The following is a 19,210-nucleotide window of genomic DNA, read 5'->3' on the forward strand; positions in this document are numbered from 1 at the left end:
TAAGTGGAAATAGAGCAGCATCCTTTTCATTTCAAGAAAGGAGACGTAGTGACATGAGACAGGACTCCCTCCACCTTGAAGTGTCAGGGGAATGAGCCTACTGCCTGACTCATCTCTCAGCATTTCGCTGTTGCACATTCCTGTTTTCAGCATCCTCCACAGCAGCTTTGGCCACTTGAATTGAGCCCCTCCACAGGGCTGCTGCATGGCCTGTATCCCTTATAAGACACATCATTTCCCAGACGATATTGTGCCCCTTCTATATGTTCATTGAGATCTTGATCTCTGTCCAAGTTCCACATTATTTGCTGGGCTTTTATGCACCTGAGATATGAGTAGTACAACCCTATCTATCTCTCTTGTGTTTTTAATGCTTGTTGCCTTCCTTCCCAGCATATATACTTCAGCATCTTGTGATGTGTTGTGTGACTTGTCTTTGCTTAAATTTGGACTACAAGTTTTCACTGTTAGGGAGGTTTGTTTCTCAGGGCTGCTCACACATTGTTGAAACGATGCCTGGAACATGTGGAGTTGCCAATATTTATTCTCAAGTGCATGAAGGAGTCTCATTGTAGCTGCAGGGTGCACAACCTTATGAGGAAATGAGGCATATTGGAGAGGAATTCTGTACTCTGAGAGTCGGAAAACTTTGGAGGGACCCAGACTGATATGAAAAACACAAATGATGGTGTTTCTGCAGGGTAACTAGCACTCCCTTCTGTGCTGTTTTCTATCCTTTCGTAATCACATTGTCCAATGGAACCAAGGAACCATACATGGCTTGTGAAATTCCTTCTCTTGGGATTCTCAGAGGACCCAGCACTGCAACCTATTACATTCGGGCTTTTCCTCTCCGTGTATGTGATCTGTGTCATTGGAAACCTGCTCATCATCCTGGCCATCCTCTCAGACCCACATCTCCACACAGCCATGTACTTCTTCCTCACCAACCTGTCCTTCTCTGACATCTGCTTCACTACCACACCATCCCCAAGATGCTGGTGAACATCCAGATGCACAGCAAAGCCATCAGCTAAGCAGGCTGCATCACACAGATGTTCTTCGTCATAATCTTTGCAGGGCTGGAACATTTCCTTCTCACCGTGATGGCTATGACCAGTTTGCGGCCATCTGTCAACCCCTACACTGCACACTCATCATGAATCCCCATCTCTGTGTGCAGCTCGTTCTATTGTGCTGGACTATCGGTGTCTTGCATGCCTTGTTACTCAGCTTACTGGTTCTGAGACTGAGCTTTGGCACACACCTGGAAATCCCTCACTTTTTCTGTGAGTTGAATCAGGTGGTCCACAGAGCCTGTTCTGACACATTTCTCAATGACCTCATGATGGATTTTGAAGCTGTGCTGATGGCAGGAGCTCCCCAGGCTGGGATCCTGTACTCCTACCTCAAGATCATCTCCTCCATTGGTGGCATCTCATCAGCTCAGGGCAAGTATAAAGCCTTTTCCACCTGTGCCTCTCACCTCTCTGCCATCTCCCTATTTTATGGCACAAGCATAGTTGTGTACCTCAGTGCCCGTGCTGCCCCAATTTCAGCCTCAACTGCAGCAGCCTTGAAGATGTACACAGTGGTCACCCTCATGCCGAACCACTTCATCTACAGTCTCAGGAATAACGATATCCAGAGGGCTGTGAAGATACTTCTAAGGCATATCTTCCAAGGGCCAAGTGCATGTCATAACTGTAAATTGAGTCTATAAACTTCAGAGCTTGCATAAGTGCAAGATAATATTCTCCTTTCCCCTTTTTGTTTCCTCCTGCTGCTTCACTTCATTTCCACAACTGTATATTTAGTGCTTCTTCTCTGAGGTATTCAGTTCTCTTGGATTTTCACACTTCTCTTCCTTGCTCATTTCCCACTTTCCCAAAGTCATTCTGAGCTTAACATCAAACCACCTTGATTTCCTTTCTGTGTCATAAAATGATGTGTTGTACTTCTCCTACAGTAATAAACTTCATTCACCACATAGGGTGTTTTTGGTAGTCTATATAGCATGAGTGTAGTTCTATACATTCCTGGAATAATGCAGTTGGACATACATTCAGGCATCCACAGCCTGTGATGTGGCACAAAAAGGTTAAGCCCGAGCATGATCCAAAAACTAAATCTTACCTTGCAAGCACCAGGGACCCATATGGGTTCCAGTTTGTGCTCCAGCTAATCAACTTCCAATCCAACTCTCTGGTTACAGCCTTGGAACGTAGCAGAGGATTTCCCAAATTCTTGAGACCCTGCACATGCATGTAAGAGGATCACAAGAATCCTCTGCTCCTTGATTTGGATTGGCTCAGCTCTGGCCATCGTGGTCATTTGGGGAATTTACCAGAGTACGGAAGATTTATTTCTACATTGCTTCTTCTCTGTGTAAATCTAATCTGCCTTCCCAATAAAACTAAATAGTTTTTTAAAAGAAAGGTTAAGTCCCTGCTGGATGATTTAGAGTTCTGAATCAGAGTTCTGCTTTGAGTCTCTACTATTCTTCTCATTTGCTTCCCTGCTAGCACACATGGAAAGCAACAGAGGATGCTACTACCTCACACATGGGAGTCCTGGATGCCATGTCAGGTCCCTAGGTTCTCTTGGACAAGCCACAGCCTTTGCATCCATTGGGTAATAAACCAATGGTTGGAAGCATTCTCTCTCTCTCTCTCTCTCTCTCTCTCTCTGTGTGTGTGTGTGTGTGTGTGTGTGCATGGAGTAAAAATAAAAGTATTTCTCATTTCCCTCTTAACTCTCCTATCTGTTACCTTGTCAGCACACTCACATGTTTTACAGCAGGCCATGCCACATCGTTCTGTTAGATCACGGTCATATGGAGCTCCATCTCTCCAGTGTCTCCTTTATCTCTGGGCACAGTGTTGTCAGGCACTCTTTGCTAACCAAATGTGCTTGTGGAGTGTTGTGTGCCATGGAAGTTAGATTTTCCCTGATAGACTACCTATAGCTTCAGAGTTAAAGTTTCCCCACAACAAAGCAACATTTTCCATCATCCATGGAATTGCTGGAGACTGTTAAGTCTTACTCATTTGAGGGGCTGAGGGCCATCATGATAAGAAGCTCTCATCAACTGGGTCACTCCTTGGTGTCTGCAGTTGCTCAGCCTTGGCCACGAGCTGATGTTGGGAGTTGGGATCTAAATCTGGGGATCTCATGTGAGAGGAATGGAGCCTATAATCAATCCCTCACTTGGTGCCTCCCAGGGTGTGCATTAGCAGGATGCTGGGATTAGGTGTGGGAGTGGAACGCATCATCCAACCCAGGGTCTCTGAAATTTGAGAGAAGCATGATCTAAAGAGTTATGCCATATTTATTTGAAAGTGAGAGTTATGTAGAGGGAAAGAGAGAGAAAGCTAGAGAGAGGGAGAGAGAGAGAGAGGCTGACCCTGTATCCTCTGGTTGAATTCCCCAGAAGGTTACAGTAGTGGGAATTAAGCCTATCTGAAGCCAGGAGCCAGGAGCTTCATCCAAGTCTCTCATGTGGGAGGCAATCACCTGAGCCCTTGAGTATTCACCTTGTGCCTCCCAGAAGACCCACAGCAGAGACAACAAATTGGAAGTGGAGTGTAGACATGAACCCAAGCATTCCAATTTGGCATGAAGGCAAGCCAAGGGTGTCTTCCCCATTGTGACACAGCACCTGCCTCAGTGGGGGTACTCAACTAATGTGAGCCCCTTGTCAGTTGCCTGCAGAGAAAATGTGGTTTTGGCAGCATCCATCTACTCTCACGGAATTACAGACACTTGGGGTGTGTCAGTGGGCAGAATGATTTGAAGTTGAACTTTATATTATTCCAGGGCATCACTTTTCTGTTTTAATCTTTTAGTGCATCCTACACATAGGACTCCTCCCATCACCATAAAAAATAAATAGAAATCTCCTCTCTTTTTAAAATTTTCCATTAGCATTCTAACATAGGTGAGTCCGTGGCACATTTTCTACTGCATCCTCAGCATTTCACAAGAGCCAGGATAGGTGTGAAACAGGACAGGCTGGGCTGCAGCAACTGCCAGTTCACATGAGAGCCAGGTCTGGGGCTAGGCTAGGCTGAGCTAGGCTGGGTTATGATGGAGCACTCCTGGGTGAGCGAGAATATTTGCAGGCAAATTGAGCTAGCTGCATTACCTACAATTAAGTATCAGGATGGAGACAGGCATGTCAGTCTGAGTAGCACCTCCACTAGCAAACACATTGTCAATTTCTGGGAGAAAGCCTGGTAGAGGAACTTGGAGAATTTGCCTGTTGGGCCACAGTTCCTATAATGAGTGTGATAGCTGTGCCTGGTAGCAGGCTAGACAATGTTGGGTTGCAACAAAATTGGCATACCTATGAGCTAGGTGGGGAGGCAAACTGACAGGGTCCGTCCACAGCACACACTAATACAATTGATAGCCAGGGAATATGGAGCACTGGCGAGTTCAACCACAGCACAAACTAGTTCCTATGAGGGATGGGGCTTGGAGTGGACCAGACAAAATTAGGCTGCTGTATTTATTGGTAAGAGCTGTGACTGGGGGCAGTTTGAATGGGCAAATCTGCAGCACCTGTTGGTGACTTCCAAGACTGAGGGTGGGCCATCTCAGACTGGGTTGCAGCACCTGCTGACGCATGAAGACCTGTGACTGGTAACTGGCCTGAGAGAGTAAAGTTGGTGATTCCCTTGCAGTTTTCTGCTTCCGCTGGTGAGTGTGATAGCTGGGACTAGGGGTGAGACAGTCCAGGATTGGGACAGGCTGGGTTGGCTGATAAACTCATAAACAAACAGGAGAGCATTAATGGGTGCAGGCAAACTGAGCTAGGCCAGAGCCCAGCTGACAACTGCCAGGGCTAGATGTGACTCATGCCAGGAAGAATTGCAGCAGCTCCTAGCAGGTACAAAATCTGGTGCTAGGAACATGCCTGGCAGAGGAACTGTGGGCAATTCCTTGCCAGGCTGTACCTATTAATGGGTCACAGCACCCATCCGTTCAAGTTGAAATTGGGTCTAGGCAACAATGTGTCCATTTAGTGGTGCGGGTGATGGACTGAAACTGACCCTGCCCTGGCTAATGCACACAAGAGTCAAGTCTGAAGTCACCCCAGTGAGATCTCTAATGGGATTCTCCAAATGTACCATTGAACTCTTATCCTAGAGTTCAAGTATTGGTCTCCTCTGCTGTTGATGCCTGAGTAGTGGACATCATGGAGACATGACAGCCAGCTCATCTGGTCCAGCAGAGGATGTTGAGCATGTCATCAAATAAAGAAACTTGCACGTGGCAGGGTCCTGGGGTCTATTCCAGACTGCCTGCCCCCAGACCAGCCTACCTGCATGCTGACAGGTGCTGTAGTATTGCCCAATCTGGTCCTAACATAACCCTGTGTCTCACATTCACTACTGGGAGCTACAAACCAGCAAAGGAGTGTGAAGATTTCCCCTAGTAGGCATGTCCTGAGGCACAGGATAAATGTGTTTTGGCAGGAGTTCAACCCAACCCTACCTGGCACACCCACAATCGCAGCTCTTGCAAGTGGATATTGTAGCTCAGGCCAGCTGGGAACATCCCACATTCTCTCCAGCATCTCCTGTGTGCCATCATGTGTTCAGACCTAGCCCTGCCTAGGCTGCCCTCAGGCCTGGCACACACAGATGTTGTATACTGCAGACATGCCTGGGATGACCTGCCTCGAACTGCAGCATCTGGGCTTCCAATGGTGAACTGCAGACATACAGGGCATTTCCCAAATTCTGCCACCAGGCCTGTCCACAGCCCGGGTCCTCACACATGCCAGCAGGGCAGCAATCCTGCTTGGCATTATCTACCTTCAGCCCAGGACCTTGCATGTGCTGGACCCATTTGTTCTTTTTACAATCCCAGCTCCCACGAGTGTCAGTTGGGTTTTTTTAAATATTTATTTTGGAAATTCAGATACACAGAGAGAAGGAGAGACAGAGAGGAAGATCTTCTGTCCATTGAGGAGCTGCACGAATACAAAGCCAGGAGCCAGGTTCCAGGGGCCTCTGCTGGTTCTGCCATGCAGGTGCAGTATCCCAAGGCCTTGGGCCATACTTGACTATCCACCCCTAAGGCCAGAAAAAGAGGGATGGATGGGAAGTGGGGCAGCCAGGATTTGAACCGGTGCTCGTATGGGATCCTGCTGTGTGCAAGGTGAGGTTACTACACTGGGGCCGCAGGTACATTCTTATCAGATGAGTTTTGTTATCTGCCCTGCCTTGGGCTGTCACCATCACAAGCTCTCCATGTAAACTAGCTTAGGGTGTAGTCCTACAAGAGCAAGCACACATCTCTTCTAGAGAATCTAGCCCTAAATTCAGTTCTTTTGCATTGTGGTGGGTGCTGTGACCCATTCTCACATGGCCCATACCTGCTCTGACACCCACAGACAGTTACATGTTCTCCGTATTCCCTGTCTAAACCTTTCCAGCTTACCTGTATTCCTGCTGGTGCAGTGACACAGGCTGTGGAGGACCCCAGAAGTCATTCTTCCCCTGTCCAACATACCTTCAACCACTCCTACTCCAATATGTACCCATGCCTCCTTCTGCAGGCATCTTCCGGGAGCCATGGTGGCATGCCTCAGCCTCAATGTCCTCAGATTCTCCATTTATTGTTTAAAAGAAAGCAAGAGGAAAAAAAAGAAAAAAAAATCAACTCTGTTGGCATAGTGGGATATTTAACACAGATTTGGTATTAACTATGCACAGAATGCCCACCTGCTACTACTTGCTTTCCTCCCAGCACTGTAATACTTGCTAGGGACAAGACAGTCTAGGTAGTTGTGCTCCATTTTCCTTATAATGTGCTTGAGAATGTGATGGAAGATGGCTTGCTTGTTTGGGCCTCTGCCTTCATGTGATTTAATAGGGTTTAGTTTCAGTTGTTATGACCACGTATGGATTAGAAAATCTCTATCTCTCTCTCTATCTCTCCCTCTCTCCGTCTTTCATTCTGTCTAACTCTTATTGATTCTATTTCTCTTTTTAACTTGATGAAAGGAAAAATAAATATTTAAAACAGGCAAGATAACTCTGTTAAAAATATTTTGAACATTTATGTATAGTTCTGTTTTTGTTGTTTTGGGTTTGTGTTTTAGGTTTGGCTTCCTATATTGTAATTGTTTTGATTTTTTGCTAAAGAAAACTAAGATTTCAAAAATAATTGAATTAGATTATACAGATTATACAGACTGCTACAAAGTGGCATTACACTGTCTACAAAAGCTAAAAACTAAAGATGAGAATGAATTTTGTTTAGCTGCCAAAGTAAAAGATAACTACTCTCTTACTATCTTGGTGTCATATTTTCAGAGATTATGTTAAAAAACAAAGAGTCCCAGAGTGAAAGGGAGGGAATGAGATATGGAAAGATCTTCCATCAGCTGGCTCACTCCTAATTATCCATGATAGCCAGGATTGGGCCTCCATGAAGCCACGAGTTAATCCTGGTCTCCCAGCTGAGTGACAGGAATCCATACACATCTGCAGCCTTCCCAGATGCATTATCCAGCAGTGGATCAGAAGGGGAATGCTGGGACACAGACAGTGGCCTCCATGTGGGTCCATGGTAGCGCAAGCATTAGCTGAACCTGCTGAGTCATATTTTCATGAAGGTTCTTACACTTTTCTCAGAAACAGTGTGGCATCTCTACATATCTGCTATGTGAGCAGCACTCATTAGGTTATGGTGAAATGTATGTCACTGAGATACTCAGATTTCCTTTTTCTTTGTATGTCAGTTACAATTTTATGCATGGATATTTTAAGTCTTATTAAGTAATGTTAGGTGGCTTGTGAAAGCTACTGAACACAACCGTAAACTGACAGTGTATCACCTTCTGGAAACCTCATGAAATGAATTACAAACGGAGAGTTTTCTGATAAATTACCATCATACTAAGAGTAGGACAATTTCTCAGAACTCCAATGAAGACAAAGGTGTTTTGCCAAAATTTCTATCCCAGCGTTAAGGTTAGAAATGTTGAATTTCATGAGTTTAACAAATGCTCGGTAATATTCTTATGACTATTAAAATGTTATTTTTAAATCTTTTATGGATATAAAGTGAACAGGATTAATGTATTACCTAATACAACACAAAGAAATAAGTACTATATCATCAGCTCAATTGTCCCTTCCTTCTTTTTTTCTTTTTTTTACAATTATGTCATTTAAACTTTTTTTTTAAGATTTATTTGTTTTTATTGCAAAGTCAGATATACAGAGAGGAGGAGAGATAGAGGGGAAGATCTTCCATCCAATGATTGACTCCCCAAGTGAGTGCAATGGCTACTGCTGTGCCTATCTGAAGCTAGCAGCCAGGAGCCAGGAACCTTATCCAGGTCTGCCACACAGGTGCAGGATCTCAAAACTCAGGCCATCCTCAACTGCTTAATCAGGCCACAAGCAGGGGGCTGAACAGGAAGTGGAGCTGCCGGGATTAGAACCAGTGCGCATATGGTATCCTGGCACATTCAAGGTGAGTACTTTAGCCACTAGGCCACACCGCTAGGCCCCATTTAAACTTTTTAATCATAGTCTTAAGTATAAGTTAAAATAAATGACAAGTATTGACCTGCAAGATAACACACAGTGCAATGCAATGGGTCAGTCATCTAGAGTGTACTCACAGGAATTAAGCATTAAATAAGGACAGTGTACAGACTAAGCAAGCTCTACTTCCTCCTCTGATAAATGCATCACAGTGTCTGACCCCAAGGCCTGAGGCAAGAAGTCACTGACACTGCTCAGACCCAACACCATGAGTTCCACTATCATTTATTTAAAAACAATTTTTTCCACATTCCTCTTAATGTCTGTGTTCCTCAGGCTGTAGAGGAAGAGGATCAGCATGAGGGTGACCACTGTGTACATCACTGAGGCTGTTGCAGTTGAGGCTAAACTTGGGGCAGCACTGACACTGAGGTACACACCTATGCTTGTGCCATAAAATAGGGAGATGGCAGAGAGGTGAGAGGCACAGGTGGAAAAGGCTTTATACTTGCCCTGAGCTGATGAGATGGCACGGATAGAGGAGGCAACGTTAGAATAAGAGTACAGGATCCCAGCCTGGGGAGCTCCTGCCAGCAGCACAGTTTCAAAATCCATCATGAGGTCATTGAGAAATGTGTCAGAACAGGCTCTGTGGACCACCTGATTCAACTCACAGAAAAAGTGAGGGATTTCCAGGCGTGTGCCAAAGCCCAGTCTCAACTGTTTAACAATGCAAGCAGCACATTGATGGTCCAGCACAATAGAACAAGCTGCACACAGAGTCAGGGATTCATGATGAGCGTGTAGTGGTGCAGGTGGTGACAGGTGGCCGCAAACGGTCATAGACCATCACAGTGAGAAGGAAGTTTTCCAGCCCTGCAAAGATTATGACGAAGAACATCTGTGTGATGCAGCCTTCTTAGCTTATGTCTAGGCTCTGCATCTGGATGTTCACCAGAATCTTGGGGACGGTGGTGGTTATGAAGCAGATGTCAGAGAAGGACAGGTTGGTGAGGAAGAAGTACATGGGTGTGTGGAGATGTGGGTCTGAGAGGATGGCCAGGATGATGAGCAGGTTTCCAATGACACAGATCACATCCATGGAGAGGAACAGCCCGAATGTAATAGGCTGCAATGCTGGGTCCTCTGGAGATGGGTTTCTGAAAGCTCAGTTTGGTTTCTCAGTTTAATGTGGTGTAGATCACGATCAGAGTTAGTTGAATCTGAATCATATTCTTAAAATACAGATGTAACCAACACAGCAGAAATCTCAAATTTACATTTTCCCATTCAGAATGTGAATTTAGAGATGACTTGGTACTAATATTGGTCCTTCCCAGTAGGATCACTGACTAATTATTCCTTTCTATCCTCAATGCTACACTACACCGTCAAATGCTTCTCACTTGAATATTTATTCACCATTGGTTAAAAACTTACCATTGATTTTCCTATAGAATGCATGAAGAAAAGATCATGGGAAAAAGCAGTGTATAACATGTGGTTCCATGTATCTCAAGAGATAGATTCAACTCTGATTATGAAAAGAAAGTGAACCTCACACATGGGACAAGTGAAGGCAGAAGTGCTACAATTGTGAGCCAATGACTCAATCAGGTTAAACAAAGAGGAATCACAAAGGTTGTCAAATGATAAGAAAGACTCAATATGGAGAAGGTTGGAAATATATAAATAAACTGACTCATGAAGTCTCCATTTGCAGAACTTAATTTTTGTAAATTTAATCTACATTGGTTTGGAATCCAGGATGAGTTAGTGACTTTGACAAGAGAAAACACAAGCTTTTGAATTATCCTCTTACATGTTCCATTAAATATCTTACAAATGCAGCTAAAAGATTTGCTTACTTTTGTGCACACATTTTGCAAAAGAGTTCAAATTTTTATGACCTCTCATAAGTATGAATTAAAATATATATCTGCATTAGACATTTTGGAACAAAGCAATCTACCTACTAAATACATTTTTTATTGTACTTAAATAAACTCAAGTATGCATCAAAGGACACCATGACAGAAAGAAAGCTGACAACAATGGCCAATCTTTGTACGTAAGAAGACAATAAAGTTAGGAATAAAACTCTCTCACCTGACAACATACCCAGACAATGCTGAAATTGCTGGAGAAAATGAGAGGGACAGGAAAGCCTTGAGTGGTGACGTAATAACTCTCAAGCAGTTGTCTTTGATGGAGCTGTTCTTACTATCTTTTTAAGATAACACTGAGTTATGTGAGAGAAGACAGAAGACCCTGAGTAGTGTAAGCTCCAGCAGCTGCTACTATCAGATTTCCATGCAGACATTTCCCCTCTCCTGGTCCTTTCTTGTCAATACTGGGACAGTCAGTTACAGCACCTCTTCGCTGCCTGAATGGGCAGGGTGGTGACTCATTCTGCAGAGTCCGTTTCTGTTCCAGGGGCTGTATCACGGCTTCTCTAGTTTCATGTGTTGGAAACCAGGCCCCTTCTCACTGCCAACTTATTACAACCTCACTCCACCACGTATCTACCATACACAGAGAATTCCCTTTGTACTTTCTCCAGATACGCCAATGCTGCAAAGTATGTTGTACTTGAGGAAACTTATACCACTCATTGCCTATTAGAATTGATCTTTTCTTGCCCTCATTTCTTCATACGCAATGACTATTGTCCTAGCAGATCCCACATTTTCCTCCGCTTTGATAATCATTGACAAATACATTCAATATTTAGGTATAGCAGTCACAACCCAAAACATATTGCTGGTGTAAGCAAAAATAGTTCAGTTCTAGGTCAACCTCAAGGAAAGCTTTCTGTGTCCACAGTCTGGGATGCCTCCCACAGTTTTTGCCAGGCTCACCTGCATGGCAACTACATGACTAAAGTGTCTGCATGGATGGCCAAATTCCTGCCTGGATGGTGGATGCTGGAGACTGAAGCTTGGTTCTAGGCACAGCAGAGGATAGGAGGGAAGCTCTGGTCCCTTAGCTACACTCAGGACCCCAAATGCAACGAGCAGAGTGCTTCTAGCCCAACATTGCACAGTCTGAGAGACCACAGCAGAGGAGCTACTTCCAGCTCCTGGCACTTGCTCATTAGGCAGCTCCTTGACCTCTTAAGCACCCACTTGCCCTGAGGTACTCTGGCCATGACAGAAAGCCATATTCTTGCAGGTGTTTTCCAAGAGAACATGATGGACTCAGATGAATCATCTTTCTCTTTCTCCCACTCTGTGGCAATTGCAAATAGCTTCCATTTAGTTCCTCACTTTAAAAAGTTTTGCTTAGTAAAACAAATCAGCTCCCCTAAGACAATCATCATGTGTTTCTCCTAGTATGCCATAGTTAATATTGAACACCGAAATAATGAAGAAATGGAAAGAGCATATTGAGCATCAATTTTCATATCATATAACCTAAATAAATGAAAGTTTTCTTTGAAAGTCTTTTTAAAATAATGTATTGAAAAGATCTTGTGCTGGGAACATGCCTGGCAAGGGGACTTTGGGCACTTCCTTGCTAGGCTGTGCCTATTACTGTGCCACAGCACACATCAGTTCATTTGTGAATTGGGATTGGGCACCAATATGTCCATCAGCTTGTGCAGGTGATAGGCTGAATCTGACCCTGCCCTGGCCAGTGCACATAAGAATCAAATCTAAAGTCACCCTGGGTGAGGTTTTTTGGGGAACTTGCCAACTGGATCAAAGGAGTACTGGTGTTGTCACTGAATCTCATCAGTTGCTGGTGTCTGAGTAGTGAACATCATGGGAGACAGGACAGAGAGCTCATCAGAGCCAGCAGGGAATGTTGAGTGTGCTATCAGAGGATGGCTCCTGCAAGCACCAATGGTGTTGAGGCCTATCCCAGTCTAAGCTTCACCCAGAGAGCCCACACACATGCTGATGGGTGCGGTGTCCTTGTCCAGCATTGTCTGCATACAACCCTGGTTCTCACACTCGCCAGTGGGAACCTCAGCCCTAAAAGGATGTCTAAGAGTACCCTACTTGCCTTTTTCCAATCAGGGTCTTGTGTGTGTTGGCAGTTGCTTTAATGCAACACAACCTGACACACCCACAGACTGCACTCTTGCTAGTGGATACTGTGCTCCATCCCAGATGGGCAGATCACACCACTGTCCAGGCTCTCTCGAATGCCAGCATGTGCTCAGGCCTCCCCAACGTGGCCTGCCCTTGGACCTGGTCTGCACCAATGCTGATGAGTGCTGAAGAATTGCCTGGCCTGAGCCTCCCCCAGCCCTGATTCTTGTACTCCCCAGGGGAAACTGCAGACTTGTAGGAGAGTTCCCCAAGTTCTGCTACATATCCCAGTCCATGCCCTGCATCTCACACATGCCAGTAGGGGCAGTGTTCCTGCTTGTTATGATCTGCCCTCAGTCTGGCTCTTGCATGTGCTGGTCCCAATTGGTCTCCTCACAGTCCCAGCTTCTATGAATGACTGGTGTGTTCTGGTCAGATGAGTTTGTTGTCCATCCTGTCATGGCTTCTCACCACCCCCAGTTTTCCATGTAAGCCACTGGGTACTATAGGCCCACGGAGGCAAGTTACTACATAATCTACGCCCAAATCCAGTTATTTATTTATTGTGATTGGTGCTATAGCCCATCTACATATGGCCTATCCATTCTCTGATATTCGTGGACAGCTACTGTGCCCTATCCCAGCCAGGAAGTATTCCTGGCACCAGCTTTAAATGAACCAGCAGGCAATGGGTGATGCTATTTATCCCAGACCAGGCCTCCCATGTGGGGAGGTGCCTTGGCCTGACCCAGACATGCCCTCTGGTTTTCCTGTATAAACCATTCTCTCACCTCTTTACCTATTGTTCTTCATATATTGAAAGAGATTGCTGATTCTTATTCATTTAACGAAAATCTCTTTATGTGGGACTCCATTGGGCAATGAGAAGGAATTAATTTTTTTTTTGAGTAGCAGAGTCACATTTTTGCTTATGACTATGTCTAAAAATGAAATCACGCACTTAGCTCCAACAGCAAGAAGACCATAGACAGAATCCAACCAAGTACTCACACACTCGACTTTGGCACCAAAGTCTATACTGTTTGAGAATATGTTGCACATAGGAATAATGGACAAAAATCAGAGTTTCATCCTGTCCTAAGAGTGCGTAATTGGCATCCCTTGCCATAATAGGAGTCCAGAGAAACCTTTTTATTTTAATGATTCCTAAATTTATGTGATCTGAAAAATAAGCTGCTAAGTTAAGAAACAATACTGTCATAGCATGTGATTTGAAAAGAAACTATATCATGAGGAATGTGGACCTTTCAATTCTGCACCCTTAACCTCGTGCAGTTCAAGGAGAATGTGTAATGGTTATACTAACTAGGATACTTATCGAAAGTCATCTAATATACGTATGCATTGCAATGCCACCCAGCCATCAAAAGAATAAAATCTTGTCTTTCTGCAGTGAATCTGGTGCACCTGCAGACTGTTATGCATACCAAAATGGCACAGTGAAAAACACAAATTGATGTGATAGTGAGAATACAAAAGGGTCCAGTGTGAGTGTTTAGTGGCTAAGTCATTGCCTTCCATCTACTTAAATCCCATATGGATGCCAGTTCCTCTCCAGGTTGCTCCACTTCCCATGCAGCTCTGTGTTTATGCCAGGGAAACCACTAGAGGATGACCAAACCTTGGAAACCTGCACCCATGCGGGAAACCAGGAAGAAGCTCCTGGCTTCTGACTCAACAACTCAGCTCTGGCCATTGTAGATATTTGGGGAGTAATCCAGCAGATGGAAGATATAATATTTTTCTATATAAACATCACCTTTCCAATAAAAACTTTAATTTTAAATTAAAAAGTGTAGTGGAGAACATGGGTGAGGAGGAAGTATGCTTTAGGAAGTACACTAAATGCCTTCTTTGAGATACATGAAACCTACACATTTTATACAAATAAAATGAGGTGTTTTAAGTGTAATCCACACACAAGATCCATTTTGCAAAATCAATCTACCACAAAATCAAAGTACAAGGGCAGAGGATATCTGCTTCATGAATACGGAAGACCTGAGAGAGCTTTAGGTCTGACACTGTGTTATGTCTGCAGGTGGGATTTGAACCTTGTCAACTCTGAACACAACAAGGCCTGTGTCTCTACCACACCCATGCTTGTGTGATTCCAGACACATGATCAAGATCAGCTTCTCTTAACCAGGTTGGGAGAAAGTAATATGATATATGTGATTTTATTTTGACAGTCAAAAATATCCCAAGTATACAAAATTATCAATCCTGGATCTGCCTGACTTTGATGCTTGTGTCTTGGGAATAACAACTCTAAAGGACTAAAATTGCCTTAGTGTGCAGAATAGCATCCCTTGGGATAGTGATGTGTGCAGGGGCTGAAGTTCCACAGAGAAATGTGCCTGATGAGCAGGCATAAGGAGCTGTGCACAGCTCTCCTGCCAGGAACCACCATCCTGGATGTCTGGGATTTGATTATGTCCAGGTTAGGAACAGTCTCCCTGCTGCTTTGTGCAGCTTTGATTGGGGAACGTATTTCCCTCTCCATCTGGAAGCTTGCACAGAAGTGTTTGCATTTCTGCTTAAAATATGCCTCTCTGAGACACCTCCAGGTAAGTCTGAAAGTCCAGAGGGTCCTGTTGATAAGGCTTAGAAGACAACAGCCAACAGCATTCACCTGCGGCCACCTGAGAGCCACACTCTCCTAGATCTGGGCCAAGAGGGGGCAGGATGCAGGGAGACTTGCTTGCCTTCATCATGATCTAAGTGAAATGCTTATGCCTGAGGATGAAAAGGCAAGTATTCAGAGAATGGAGCAAGGCAAGGGTTGTTCATCAGGAAGTGAATGTACCTGAAGCCCATGAGAACAGGGAATGGGACAGGTCACAAAGAAGAAGTGTTACCAATGCTTTGTGCGATGAAGGGCTATAGAAAAAGGGTATTGGCTCTGGAGGGCTGTCCAGGGACGTGAATGCAGGTCATTGTTATCTGTGAGATGGGCCTAAGTGCTCTGATATTACTAAGAAAAATCTAAACTCTAGCTGCAGAAGCAATACTTGTGTCATGCACATTGTAGATTCTTCTATCATGTGGTTGATTCACAGAAGAAAAAAAAAACAAAATCATGTGGTAAAAGGGGTACATTCATGAACTTCATCTTACATTTCCAAGAGGTCTTCAGAGATATCTTAGAAAAATCAATATTATGTTAAAATCTGATTATGCATGAATTTTGAAAAACTGTGTGCATGAAACATTGCTTTTAATTTCTTTCTTCTCTGTGAAATTTTGAGTCCATTTTCATTTTCTTAGATCTTTGGCTGAAGATATTTATGGTTGGTGAGATGCTGCCTAAACCGCACTTTTCTGGGTATGTGTATTTTTAGTTTGTGATTGTATGTCTGTTACTTGTTTGGAGGTTGTCACCTTCTAGAGATCTCATCTCTTTCTAAAATTGATATCCCTTTCTTTTTAATTCTGAAAGCAACTGTTAACATTTGATTAAAGAGCACATTCATCTTTCATTAGCATGCTTGAATCCTAATAGTCTTCTTATGAAAATACACTGTTAGAGATTGTTTCCTTTCACCATTTTTATCTTGTTTTTCAAATTTCAGAAGAGTTGAAGTGTAGGACTGGAGAACTGAGAAAGGATAGTATGTCACTGTACTCCTGAAAAATGTATTAGATTTCATCCCTTTGTATAAAATTAAGTTCAAAGTTGTTCAAACTTAAATTTTAAAAAATTAATTTTTATTGTCACCACTAGCAGAAAAAAAATGTTGAAATACCCACCTTCACTGCTGTACAAAATAACCATTCTCTCATAGTCTTTTAAAAAGACTGTTTATGTCCAATGCACACAGTCATGTACTTTCTATACAAATACATGAAAATAATCCTTTAAAAAACATGAGTTCTTCTCAAAGCAAGAGAATCTGCCTGATGGAAGATCTTATCTATGTCTTCCTACATGCTCAGCTACATTCATTTTCACCATTAAGTGTATGACTCTACATTTTAAAACGTATTCTTCATCTATATGTTTATAAGAAGGAGCGACAAACAGGGAAAGCGTGAATGCCTTCATTTAGTCTGACAGCCAGGACTGGTCAGGCTGAAGCCAGGAGCCAGGAACTCCATCTGGGTCTCCCATGTGGAGGACAGGGATCTATGCACTTGGGTAACCTTCTGCTGCCTTCCCAGGAGCCAGGATCTCCATCTGGGTCTCCACTCAGATGAGCAGTGTTGTCAGCTTATGCTGTTTCCCAGGTGCATCCCCAGAGCTGCAGAGAAGCAGCAGAGAAGCTGGGACTCAAACTGCAGCTCTGATAAAGGAAACCAGCCTTGTCAGAGGCGCTTAGCTTGGTACAGACACCACAGTTCAGGCCTCGAGCTCTTGCGACCATCTTAATATGTGAGGTGGGGACCCTCTCTATGTTTTTGCAGATGCAGAGCCATCTGTTCTAAAACTTATGAAACCTTTCAAACTTTGCTATCTAATTGTAATAGTATTTTGCTATAGGCTCAATTTTGTCTTGAATATACTACCTTAGTGTCTTCATTTTATTTTTGCTGCCATGAACCCCACATGATGTGCGATAATATCCCTGATGTAAAGAAAGAATATTATATACACATAGAATATCTACATAGGAAGGGAATATTACGTATGTGAAACTGTTAAATTTGAAAAATATTTTTAATTAATAAATTTAAAATAAAATTCTAAGAGATTAAACACCCATATATGTAGAAGATAATTATTGATCAAAACAATCAATGATGACGTTGCATCTGCTCTATGCCAGAATATTCCATGTCTCATATGATGTAAAGAGATAGTCACTAAATGATTTATGAATACATGTTTGTGTTTAACTATTGCTATGCTATTAATGTTAGAAACTTTCTTTTGTTTTAAAGATTTTTGGACAAATCTAATGATTTGATTCTTCTCCTGTTCTTGCCATTTCCTTATGCAAATCTGTTTCTGTGTTATGCACCCCCATTCACTGCACCATGTCCTCATGTTATGATCAGAAGAGAAATAAGACAGTTTGAGGCAGCTGCTCAATTAACTCTTTTAGTAGCAAAAGGAAGATACCACATCATTGAAGAAATGTCTGAAAGATAATGTCTTAAGGGACGCATGTTGTGGAGAATGTTATTTCATATAAAATTATCAAGTAGTTAATTTTTAGATGAATGTGTGCAGTGGAGACTGTGTGTCTATTGGAGAAAGGTGAAAACTAGGACCAGAGTGTTCAACGGGTTTGTGAGAAAAGAGACAAACCTCAAAATAACAGAATAACAAATATGAGATCCCTGAAAAGGAAAATGAATGCCCTCAGCTGCCATCAGACCCCATAGAAAACAACTGCTCCAATAGTATGCAATAGATGAGAAAAAATCAGGTTGACAAAACAAATCCCAAGTGAAATGTTGCTATTCTTTGTGTGCTGCCTTTGGAGAATTGTTGATTTATTCTCTGCTCATTTTTTTCCTATCATAGTGCTCACTGTAAATGTTTCTCAATGCTGCTAGGATATCATAATTTTGTTCCATTAGCTCCTTGATTTTTAACCTTCTGCTGTTTTCTGCTGGGCATTAAGGATTTTTAATTGGAACAGTGTGTTTCCAACACCAGTAAAAGTTCTTCTAATGATCTCTCCAGAGATCCCTGCTCTTGTTAGATCCTCCTTAGGGACAGTTCTATTTATTGGGCACTTAAAAATTATTTCTGTACAAGGCAGATAATGGACATATGAAAATGTAGCCAATGGGAGAGTCATAAGCTCAAACGAAGTACACTGCTTGTACTCTGTCAGGACAGTTAGTGTGACAGTCACAGCCCCACAGAGCTCCTCTCTAATGATGTGACTGGGATGGGTAGAGAGTTCATGCTTAATGAAGAAGGGGACCATGGTATTCACCTGCATGTCACGGGGCTTGAAGGAGATGGTAGAAAAACAGAAGTAGGGCCCGGCGCGGTGGCGCAAGTGGTTAAGGTCCTCACCTAGCACGCCCGGGATCCCATATGGGCGCCGGTTCTAATCCCGGCAGCCCAGCTTCCCTTCCAGCTCCCTGCCTGTGGCCTGGGAAAGCAGTCGAGGACGGCCCAAAGCTTTGGGAACCTGCACCCGCGTGGGAGACCCAGAAGAGGCTCCTGGCTTCGGATTGGCATAGTATCGGCCCGTTGCGCTCACTTGGGGAGTGAATCATCGGACGGAAGATCTTCCTCTCTGTCTCTCCTCTCTGTATATCCGCCTTTCCAATGAAAAAATAATAAAAATAAATCTTTAAAAAAAAAAAAAAAAGAAAAACAGAAGTAAGAGAAGTGCCAATTTCCACTAACTTTCTGACGCTCCCACATGCCCGGTGTGTACATGCATGCTATTGTGTGTACGTCTATGTGTGTGAGGTGATGAGCAAATACAGTAACAGAAAAAAAAAAAAAAAAAAACAAGTCACCTAGGCTCATCACACAATCTCCAGCATGCACTGGCTCAAGTTCATGGTTATTTGACTTTCTCATGCCCAAAAGGCTGAACTGTCTTTTGATTGCTGACCATTTCACAAGGTTGTGATTTCTCTCACTTGTGGACAGTGTGTGGTGAGGCACAGATCCCATGGGGCTGTGCAATCCTGAACTACCAATGAAAGCTGCTGAAGCAC

At 43.4% G+C, this 19,210-nt stretch overlaps 2 pseudogenes; one reads left to right on the plus strand and one right to left on the minus strand.

Moving 5' to 3' along the window:
• Positions 1–756: 756 nt before the first annotated feature.
• Positions 757–1,723, plus strand: LOC121149999 (annotated as a pseudogene).
• Positions 1,724–8,798: 7,075 nt separating this feature from the next.
• Positions 8,799–9,615, minus strand: LOC121150000 (annotated as a pseudogene).
• Between the last annotated feature and the right edge of the window lie 9,595 nt (positions 9,616–19,210).

This window comes from Ochotona curzoniae, unplaced genomic scaffold (assembly GCF_017591425.1).
Source record: "Ochotona curzoniae isolate NIBS_2020 unplaced genomic scaffold, NIBS_Ocur_1.0 scaffold_4921, whole genome shotgun sequence".
Classification (NCBI taxonomy): Eukaryota; Metazoa; Chordata; class Mammalia; order Lagomorpha; family Ochotonidae; genus Ochotona; species Ochotona curzoniae.